At 52.7% G+C, this 10,782-nt stretch overlaps 1 non-coding gene across 1 annotated transcript; it reads left to right on the forward strand.

The window, feature by feature from the left end:
* The first annotated feature begins 10,168 nt into the window (after positions 1-10,168).
* LOC119848540 lies at positions 10,169-10,333 on the forward strand. The gene has a single exon (XR_005290280.1). It is a non-coding gene; the product is annotated as a U1 spliceosomal RNA (small nuclear RNA).
* The last annotated feature ends 449 nt before the right edge of the window (positions 10,334-10,782 follow it).

The following is a 10,782-nucleotide window of genomic DNA, read 5'->3' on the forward strand; positions in this document are numbered from 1 at the left end:
CTAGACAGCACTGGCTGAGGCATGGGATTGAGGCCCAGAAGAGCTGGGTTCAATTCCAAGCTCTGCCCCAGACTCCCTGGGTGATGTGGGGAAAGCGACCTTCTCGCTCTGTGGCTCTGCGGTGGAGACCCCACTTCCCAGGGCAGGTCACTTCCTGGATAGTTACCTGGTGCTCAGACACTACAGAGAGTGGGGCTGAGAATAAACCTGGAGAGGTGGGAGCATCCTCCAGAATGGAATGGCCACAGTGTGAGCCTGTCACCCCAATCCCGCCAGTACAGTAAGCTTCCCTGGACCGCAGCTGGGCCTGCTCCTCCCCACATGCACCCAGTTTGCCTTTGCAGGTGCAAAGCCCCCAAGTGCAGAATGCTCCATGGTTCTGGTGCTTCACCAGCCCCCCAGTGGCCAGTGCCCTAAAAACAGCCAGGCAGTGACTGCACAAACAACACAGGTTGGCCCCCTTATGGACCCTAGGGTCACCCTGTCCCACTGGATGCAGTGTTTGCCTCCTTGCCATGGACTGTTCCCCCACCTCCTGAGCCATAGACCATCCAAACAACTGCTGCTTTAACATGGGTTTTAGGCTTCAAATAGGGAATCCCCAGTTTTCATGCCAGTCAGTCCAACTCAAGGGCATTGCAAGAACAATGCAGCAGACAATGCTCCATTAAGTTCACTCTGGGATAATTAGTGGGGCCAACATTTCAACTTTCCTGCTACCCTGCACACGTCATTCCCCACAGCAGCCCAGCTCAGGGAAGGGAATGAGTTCCATGGCAAGGAGGCAGACATTGTAACCAACAGCATGGGGTGACCCTGGGGTCAGTAATGTAATCACCCAGCCCCCCAAAACCCACCACCCAAAGGCCCCCAAACCCACATTCCCCCCAAACCCACCACCTCCAGCGTCCCAAAACCCACTGCTGGCAACCAGGAATCTTCCTATCACAACCTAATCTGTCTAGTGGCACCTGACTGATAGACACCCCCCATATGTCTATGGTGCCATCAAGCATCATATTCCCTTTGGCAGAGCAGGAGAGACACAAACACCCTCCAACCCTCTACATTCCCCTCATATTTCTTGGCTCTTCTCCCTGTTCATTTTTGCTCCAGCTGCTGCTGAATACAGTCCCTGGGTGTGAAAAAGGGCCCCAGTCTTAGCTCTGGTGTCCCCTAGAACAATGATGCCACCTACATGAGCAAGGACTCAAGAGACTGTTCCCCTAATGTGTCTGCAGTCCAACACTGCAGCATTGTGCAAGCTAGCTAATCTCCATTCATACCCAGCCCTTTCTTCCTCTTAGGTGCTGTTATGCTGGCAGGTGTTAATAGCTGTGTGACAGAGTCCTCAGGGTGCAACCTGGGCTGTGGGACCGCTGAGCCCTCTGTCCCACCAACCTGAGCTTCCTCTCATCCTGGGATGCTGTTGCCAAGCTACAAACCACTGGCAGGTACTGCACTTACACAGACATCCACAAGCAGGGACACACCCAGTTGAGTTAGATGAATGCTTCTTCCAACCACTCATGAACCATCAACTGAGAGGCTCCAGTCAATTCACCCCAGCTGCCCAGCCTTGCACCCCAGAACTGTACTGTTTTGCCCTGGTCAGAAGCCTGAGCAGTGTAAATCCATTACCCATCTGCCCCTCCCTCGATGTGGAGAGGACACACACTAGCCTTTGTAAACTGAGCTGAGATTTCCCAAGCACTTCAACTGAAAGACACTGTTTTAGGTAACATATAAAACAGATTTATTATCTACAGACAGATAGATTTTAAGTAATTATAAGTAGTGAGTATAGAGATCAAAGTTGGTTACCTAAGAAATAAAAGTAAATTCGCAGTCTGAGTTCTATAAACTAAACAGGATTTGAATCAAGCATTGTCTCATCCTGATAGATGGTAGAGACAGGTCACAGATCTTCAATACATAGGCTGGAACTGCCTTCCAGCCTGGGACCACCCTCCCACAGTTCCAAGTCTGTGTCCTCCAGCTGTGTTTCCAGGTGTTGAGTTGTGTGGGGGAGTGAGGACAAATCCTGATGTCACTTCCCCTCTTTTATGTTTTTTTCCAGCTTGCTGGAAAGATCTTTTGCTATGACGTGGGTCAAACATTCTCCATTGTCTACATGCTCACTCTGAGAAGTCTTCAGGGATGGTTGTTAGGAGAGTGGAGTCCCTTTAATGGGCCATCAGCACATCTGGCTACCTCATAGTTGTACCTGAAAGGCTAGCTGTGGGTGTTTTTTTCAAAATCACAACATATTTCAGTAACACACACATAGCAAGACTTCATAACTCCACATACAGTGATAGCACATACAATCCAATAGGATATTAATGTTCAACAGATCAAGACTTTTAAAATGTTACCTCACAAGGCATATAACATATAATTATATGATGGTGGTGAATATGGTGGTTCCAGGGTGCTGCTTTGAGGTACAGAGTGTCACAAGATGCCATCAAAGAGATCTTTACTCTACAGTCAGTCACAGACCTGGTTAAAGCTGATGGATGTGCTAAGCACCCTTCTTTCAGGTTAAATGGAAGAAGCAATTAAATGCCCCTTTTTGTAGTGATATCTGGAAATTGTAGGAGAGTACCACCCAAGGTACAGGGCCACATGGCAAAGCCTGATCAGGATAAGCGGAGTGGTCTGAGTGGTTCCTTTGTGACTGGTTGTAAATGCAGAGGTAGGGGACTGTTTGACAAGCTGTGTGTGTTGAGGAAAAAGCCAGCAGACATCACCAGCATGGCCCTGAGATGGAGCACAGAAATAGAGCTACTTGGGGCACACTGCCTGGCCAGAGGTCAACCCACTGCCCCAGGTCGGAACCCCCTCCTGTACCCAAGCAGCTTCCAAGAGTGCACTCCCCCTCCTGCACTCCAAACCCCTGCTCCAGCCTGGAGCCTCTTCCTGCACCCTGAACCCCTCATTTATGGCACCACTCTGAAGCCTGCACCCCCAGCTGGAGCCCTCACCCCCTCCTGCATCCCGATCCCCTGCCCCAGCCCAGTGAAAGTGAGTGAGGGTGGGAGGGAGGCTGGAGTAAAAGCAGAGCCTCAGAGAAGGGGTGGGGCCTCAGGGAAGGGGTGGTGCAAGGGTATTCAGTTTTGTGCAATTAGAAAGTTGGCAACCCTACCTGGTGGCCCTGAGCTCAAGCTGGCCAGTGGAAAGAGGTGGTGCTGAGGCCAGCAGGGGGAGGAGGGACCAGCAGGGGGGACAGCAGCTTGGCCTGGTGCTGGGACCGGCTTGCTGCTAGGGTTGCCAGGTATCCGGTTTTCGACAGCTGACCAGGCTGCTAAAAGCCCAGTTGGCCACAGCAGGGCAGGCAGGTGCCGTGCCCGGCTCTGTGTGGCTCCCAGGAAGTGGCTGACGTGTCCCTCGGGCTCCTAGGCAGAGGGGCGGACACTGCCCCTGCCCACAGGTGCCACCCCGAGAGCTGACTCTGCCATTGCCATTGGCCAGGAACCACGGCCAATGGGAGCTGCAGGGATGGTGCCTGTGGGTGGGTGCAGCACGGGGAGCCCCCTTGCCATCCCTCCACCTAGGAGCCTGAGGGACATGCTGCCACTATATCTGCAATTAACAGTTGTCAGATTTCTTTTCCGATTTCCTCCACCCTTCTCATTATGGTTGTGTCAGACAGTTGCAGCCCTTTTATTTGCTTTAGAATTGCATTTTTGTAATTGAAATCAGCATTTACACAGGATTTCCGCAGAAGCCACAAACACTCTTTAACAATCTCTTTGTCAGTAAATGCCTTTTTATGTCTTGCAAAAATCCATGCGATTTTGAAAGATGCCTGTCAAACATTCTGCAACGGACCTCGATCTCTGTATTATTTTTTACTGGCCTTTTAGTGAAGCAGCAAGTTGTTCAATTTTACTTTTTCTTAGCTTACTTCCAGGTGGGTAATTTTCACTGAAATTTGCATGTGCTGTTGTGTAATGGCGTTCTAAATTGCTGCACTTAAAAGCAGAATATGTCTGCTGACAAATTAAACAAACAGGCTTCATGCGTGTTTCATTAAGCACAAAGAAAAACTCATCAGTCCTCTTTTCTTGAAACTTTCGGTTTTCATCTTCCAAAGCATGTACCTTTCTCTTTTTTTGGGGTGACTCTGGGAGGGGGCTCAGGGCTAGGGCAGGGGCTTGGGGTGCAGGAAGGGATATGGGGGGCTGGCCCCGGGAGGCTGCAGGTTGGGTGGTGGAAGAGAAATGCTGGTCCAGCATAGCTGGGCCTGCTGTACTCATGCTACTCCTGGTCTTAATGCTGCAGAGCTATTCAGAACCTGCCCATTGAAGGGGACAGCCCTAGCCCCATGCCACACCCAGAAGGGGCCAATGCACACCTGTGGCTCCTGGGGGCGGCACATGGTTCTGCGCACTGCCCCTCTCTGCAGGCACCACCCCTACAACTCCCATTAGCCACAGTTCCCCATTTCCAGCCAATGGGAGTTGCAGAGACAGTGCTTGCAGGCAGGAGCAGTGCTTGGAGACCTCTGCTCCCCGCTACCCCCAACTCCGGGGCCGTGGGGGTGCACTGGCCACTTCTGGGAGTGATGTGGGGCCGGGGCAGGGGCAGGCAGGGAGTCTGCCTTAGAAGCAGCCCCGCTACACTGCCAGAGATCACGGGGGATCGTGATCGACAGGAACCCACACTTAGGGTCGATGGGAGCTGCCACTGGCTTGTGGGCCTTGCAATGAAGAACACTGCTTTACACTGTACTGCTGTGACAGCCCCTCAAGCCCCCTCCAGCACACATACAGGTAGGGACACACCCAGCTGCAACTATACACATGCTGAGATCAGCTCTGCATGGGAAGGCTCACCGAAGGCACCTCCCAGTTTCTAAGGCATGCATCCCCTCTGGAGTGTAAACCCAAAATTATACCATCTTGCGCTGCACAGAGAACTGTACAGTGTAAGCTTGTGAAATTCACCCCCTCCTCAATGTGGAGGAAGATATGCAACAGCTTTCTGCCCCAAGGTATGATTTCCACACACCGCAGATATTTTGGCTGGAGCCTTTCTATTGTTGATTCATGCAGTGGCTGGCAGAGCATTCATGAACACAGCTGGGTGTGGCTCCTGCCTGTGGATGTTTGTGTTGGGGCAAGCTTGGAGGGCTTTGAAGCTTGTAACTGCACTACAGCATGAGAGGGAACCCAGACTGGTAAAACAGAGGGCTCAGCTGTACCCCAGTTCCAGGTGGCACTCCAGGGGGGACCCATCACAATCACAACATGTGGGAAGAGCTTTGCGGCTGCTACAGGGGCTGGACAGGGCCCAGAATCTGGGAGGCACAATGGGAGTCTAGAGCCACCTTTGCCCTTAAACCACTGGGCTATGCCTCCTGCATTGCCACCAGGGCCTGTATGCTGCCGCTACTCACTGCATCTGGGGCTTTCTGGCACTGCTAATCCAACTCCTGAAGGAACTGAATTCCCAGGCTGTTTGGCTAGAAAACAGTCTCTCTGTGGAAGCCAATAGACTGTTTTTATCTTCCCCTGGGCAGGACACCTCTGGCAAACTATCAGCCACTGGTGTTGGATTCCTGACAGATGTGCGAGAGCTTGTCCTTCATCCCTGCACTGCAGATCATGTGGGAAGGACACGCCTTCACTCCAGGGCAAGAATTGCAGTCTGGCAACATTCCTTGTTCTGACCAACTCCCAGGTAGAAACCAGAGCCTTGGATTTTGCTTCTTTAAGGCTGTTTTCTTGTGGGAGAAGGATGAAGCTTACTGAGTGGAGACGGGAGTCTCCTGGGAAGAAAGCGCATACAGGCTAGTCCTTGCTGACTTGGTTACTCTAGTAACTGAATCCATAGTGATGGAGCTCAGTCACCTTGATAGTTAAAACATATTACAAACCATCTTAAAGCTGGGCACAATCTCCAGGTAAGGGGCTTTTCCACACACATTAATGACAGTGAGTCACTCAGACACTGCGGTAATGGGGACTACATAAGTAGTGTTGTCCCATTGGCCCGAGCGGTTAGCCAATACTTGGGGCTTTGCAAGGCTGTTTCCCTTAGGAAGTGATATGATGATGAGTCAGGTCATTCTTTGGTGCAATCCTATTTATTTACAAAGAATGTGCTCGGAGTAATCTTCCCCTGCACACAATAGGAACAAACAATTTCAGGCAGTTTCCTTGTTCAGAATTTCTCCGGCTGGGCAGTGCTTTCCTCATGCAGCTCCCGGTCAGTGGCGCAGCGGCAAGCTCCCTGCCTCCCCTGGCTTCGTGCTGCTCCCAGAAGCAGCCGCCATGTCCGGCCCCTAGGCGGAGGCATGGACAGGTGGCCCTGTGCAGTGCATGCTGTCCGCGCCTGGAGGCGGTGCCCCTGCAGCTCCCATTGGCGTGGTTCCCGGACAATGGGAGCTGTGGAGGCGGCATTCAGGGCAGGGGCAGCGTGCGGAGCTTCTCTGATTGCATTTGCACCGCTGGGACACGCTGGCCACTTCTGGGAGCTGCGCAGAGCCAGGGCAGGCAGGGAACTTGCCTTAGCACTGCTGCGTCACTGACCAGACTTTTAACGACGCCGCCAGGGTCCCTTTTTGACCAGATGCCTGGCAACCCTACTGCTGGCTGGAGCTGAGCCTCCGGTGTCCCGCCTGCATCATGTAGAGTGGGGGTGGGGGCCTTGAGAAGCAACATGGAAAGGGCCATGGCCTGGGTCAGGGAAGGTTTAGCCTGCCCTGGCCTATGATACCTGCTACCCATGTGGACCAGGAATGGCCTGCAGCAGCTCAGAGCTCAGCATACTCAGTGAAGATGGAATCTTCAGTGGTTTTAACTGCTGAGCTCTTGCAAGTCTCTACTGAGTATGTGCAAACTGCAATTGTTCAAAGGCTTATAACTTGGACCAATCTGGGCAGGTTTTCACAGACAGCAGAAGGCCTATCTTTAACCCAAAGGCCACTTCCTTGCCAAAGTTCCAGTACCTGCTCCAAAGTATGGGGGAGCTAGAGCATTTAAAGAAAAGATCGCCAGAAATTTTTTCCTTAACCTCATCCTCAGAAATGGCTGAATCATCTTGGATGAAACTAAAGAAAATCAGCCTGAGGCAGACACTGGCGCGGAAAGTTTTAGCCCAAATGATTAAACTTTGACAAAGTTGTAAGCAAGCAAACAAGGTCTTATAATAGAAAGGCAACCTTAATCCCAGGCAGTGCTCCCAGCCCCTCTCTGGCATGTTTCCTCACCTGTAAAGTATTGACCTCCTTTGCAAAGCGCTTTGAGATATACTGATAAAAATGCTAGATAAGAGCTAAGGATTATTAGTTATTATTACACACTATTATTCTCCCCCATGCATTCTGGTCCATAGACCAGAGGCACGGAGGAACATTTGCAGGGGACGTGTAGTGGGACCCAGGCCAGCCCCCACAGGGGTCGGCAACAGAGCGCCATGCTTCCAGCCCCGCTCTGCCCCCAGATCAGTTCCACCCCCAACCCCATTCAGCTCCCAGTCCTGCTCTCCCTCCAGGCCCAGCTCCACCTCCAGGCCAGATCTGCCTTCATTCCCTCTCTGCCCCCAGACCAGCTCCTCCCCGTCCCGAGTTCCACCCTCAGCTCCACCTTCGGCTCATGCTCTGCTGCTGAGGAAGCTTTGGCTGTGCAGTGACGGAGGGGGCCACAGACAGATTCCATTAATGGAAAGTGGAGGGCGCGAGTGGAAAAGTTTGCACACCACTGCCATAGACAGAGCTTCCAGCAGTGTGGAATTCTGGGAGTTGCAAATCCCAGAGTCTTGCTAACTGGGAAATCCTGCCATCCAACTCACTACAGGGTAAATAATAAACTGGCCCAACAAGTGTTTAGAGTGTTGCTAACAGAGTCCTCAGATGTTAACAAGAAGGGGACTCAGTTTTCCAATTCATTAAAAACCAAAACCAAACTTTTTCATCTTGTATTTTTACCTCTTCATTGTTTGCCTTTTGAAACTGTGGGTTTGCCCTCCAGCCAGGGAGCTCTGCTAGTGTGAAATATGGACATCTCAGCCCACATGGAAATGAGAAGTAGCAACCTCAATGCAAACAGAATAGCAACCAATAACAGAACTGTAGCGATGCAAGTAAAGAGAGTGGGCAAGAGACACGTACACACAACCAGATGCTCAGGGGAAGCACTTTCTTTTCAGCATAAAAGCACATTTGTAATTAATGACGGAGATTCTGTCAATTTAAATAAGCAGCCTGCAGCTGACCCATTATGTCTGCTATGCTTTTCCCCCGGGAAATGAAATTTACAATGCTGTGGGATTCGGGACATTAGTGCAAACGACTCTTTCTGTAACCTCGGTTTCACAATTCATTTTTTGTGCTGGGAATAACAACAAAAGAGAGGGGGTGGCCGACCCATGTGGAAGGGAGCTAAAGGGAATGACGCCCTTTGCAATGAGGCTTGGGGAGGACTGCCGGAAGCGCTGCAAAGCTGCAGCAGGGAAATGGTTAACAACCTGACATTTAAAGAGCCCTGATTGCAAGCCAATGCCCTACTGAGCTAAGTGGGGGAGTCCGCCCTTGTCTATGAAGCTAATAGGCCCCTCCCTCCCACCTCATCCACAGCCCCAGTGAAGGCTTTGAACAGAGAATCTAAGGGGCCTTGAAGGGGAAAAATACCTTCCCCTTATTGTTCCCACCCTCTAGCTCAGCAGCTCCATGTTATCACCTGTGTTGCTGCCCCACTGCCTGATGGACTTGGTGGTACTGGGGCCTCTGCACATTTCCTGTGTGGGGTTCCAGGTCTGGGATGTGCACAGTAGCACCTGTATCAAACCCCTTTCCTATTTGGGTGCAATCACCTTGCATAGCCAACTGGGCTGTGCGGTGGTTCTGCTGTGCTCAGGAGCTTCCATGGTCCATGCCTCAATGGGAAGGGAGGAGCAACACTTGGCCCAGAGGTACAGTAACTCCCGCAGAGACAACCCTGGATCGGAACGAGATCCCTGCAGTGAGAAGAACTAGGGAGGGGATTTGCAAAGCTGCTGAAGGGATTTAGATTCTCAAACTCCATTAAAAAATACTGGCCAAATCCCTTGGGCAGTTTGAAAATCCCACCCGAAAATCTTTATTTTTTCTTAAAAGAAGAAGGTCCTCAGACTCTGCAGAAAGCGATGGGGGCACTGATGAATTGGCCTGGCTGGTGCCATCATGAATTGGCTCCTCCTTGCCCTCTACAGCACCAATATATATTCACTTCCCCTGTGCCACTCATCAGAGAACAATCACCTGGGATCCAGTCCCCCGCACCAGTGTGGATCCTGCCCTGGCCTTTGTTCATGGGGTTCAGTATTTGTTCTCCTGTTGCACATCGGGATGTTTCTCTCCCAAGCTGGCAGACTATTTTTAGGCCTTTGGAGCGATAAATCTGTTCCCTTCCTGCGGTGTGTGTCCACAAAATGAACCTCCTCCAGGCATGGCAACAGGGCCAGATCAACCTTTTGCGGGCCCGGCACCAAACATATTTGTGGGCCCCCATGGAGGCAATGGAGCATGGCACGGGGAGGTCAGTTCCCAGAGCGAGAGGCCGGCCGGGGCAATAGGGCATGGCATGGCAGGGGCAGCCCAGCTCCGCCCAGCCCAGTGCGAGGGCACTATTTACAAACCGACAGCCACCAGATGCACAGAGGCCTGCCCGGCTCTCTGCTGCCAGCGTGCCCCTTCCCCTCGGAGGCGAGCCCAGGCTGCACCACACAGCCCCCCTGCCCAACACCCCCCCGACTCCCTATAGCCAGAGCCCCCTCAGACTCAGTATGCCCAGCACCCCCTTCAAATCCTCCCCACAAATGCACAACACCCTGCACAACACCACCCATGCCAAGTGCCCCCTCCCAACAACCCCACCACAACTGCTCAGCACCCCAAACAGACCCCCACTCCCTAGTAGGGTGACCAGGTATCCGGCTTTCAACTGGAACACCAGGCCGAAAAGGGATCCTAGTGGCTCTGGTCAGCATCGCTGACTGGGCCATTGACTGTCCGGTTGGCGGCTCCATGCAGCAGGGCTGGCAGGCTCCCTCCACGCCATGCAGCTCCCGGGTAGCAGCTGGCATGTCCCCCCTCCGGCTCCGATGTGTAAGGGTAGCCAGGGGCACCGCACGCTGCCCTCACCCCAAGCGCCACCTCCCACAGCTCCCATTGGACGTGATACTTACCTGGCAGGGGAGATACTATGATCACAAAGGTAGTTTTCCCAGGGTGAGGCTCATCCATTGCATTGCGGGTGTGCTGACCCCTGCCATTTCCCCAAATGCAGGAAAATCGACTGCATAGTTTGTGGTAGCGGGGGAACTGCGTTCGTGCTCTCCCTTGGCTAAATGGGGGAGGGATAGCTCAGTGGTTTAAGCATTGGCCTGCTAAACCCAGGGTTGTGAGTTCAATCCTTGAGGGGGCCATTTAGGGATCTGGGGCAAAAATTAGGGATTGGTACTCCTTTGAGCAGGGGTTGGACTAGATGACCTCCTGAGGTCCCTTCCAACCCTGACATTCTGTGATTTCTGGCCAATGGGAGCTGCGGGAGTGGTGCCTGCAGATAGGGCAGCGTGCAGAACCACCCAGTCTTGCCAACGCGTAGGAGCCGGAGGGGGGACATGCTGCTGCTTCCCGGAGATGCTTGAGGTAAGTGCCATCAGAAGCCTGTACCACTGAGCCCCCCAACCCTCTGTCCCAGCCCAGATCCCCCTCCAAAGCCCTTGGTCCCAGCCTGGAGCACCCTCCTGCATCCCCAACCCCATTCCAGAGCCTGCACCCCCAGCTGCAGC

The sequence above is a fragment of the Dermochelys coriacea genome, chromosome 25, assembly GCF_009764565.3.
Source record: "Dermochelys coriacea isolate rDerCor1 chromosome 25, rDerCor1.pri.v4, whole genome shotgun sequence".
Taxonomy (NCBI): domain Eukaryota; kingdom Metazoa; phylum Chordata; order Testudines; family Dermochelyidae; genus Dermochelys; species Dermochelys coriacea.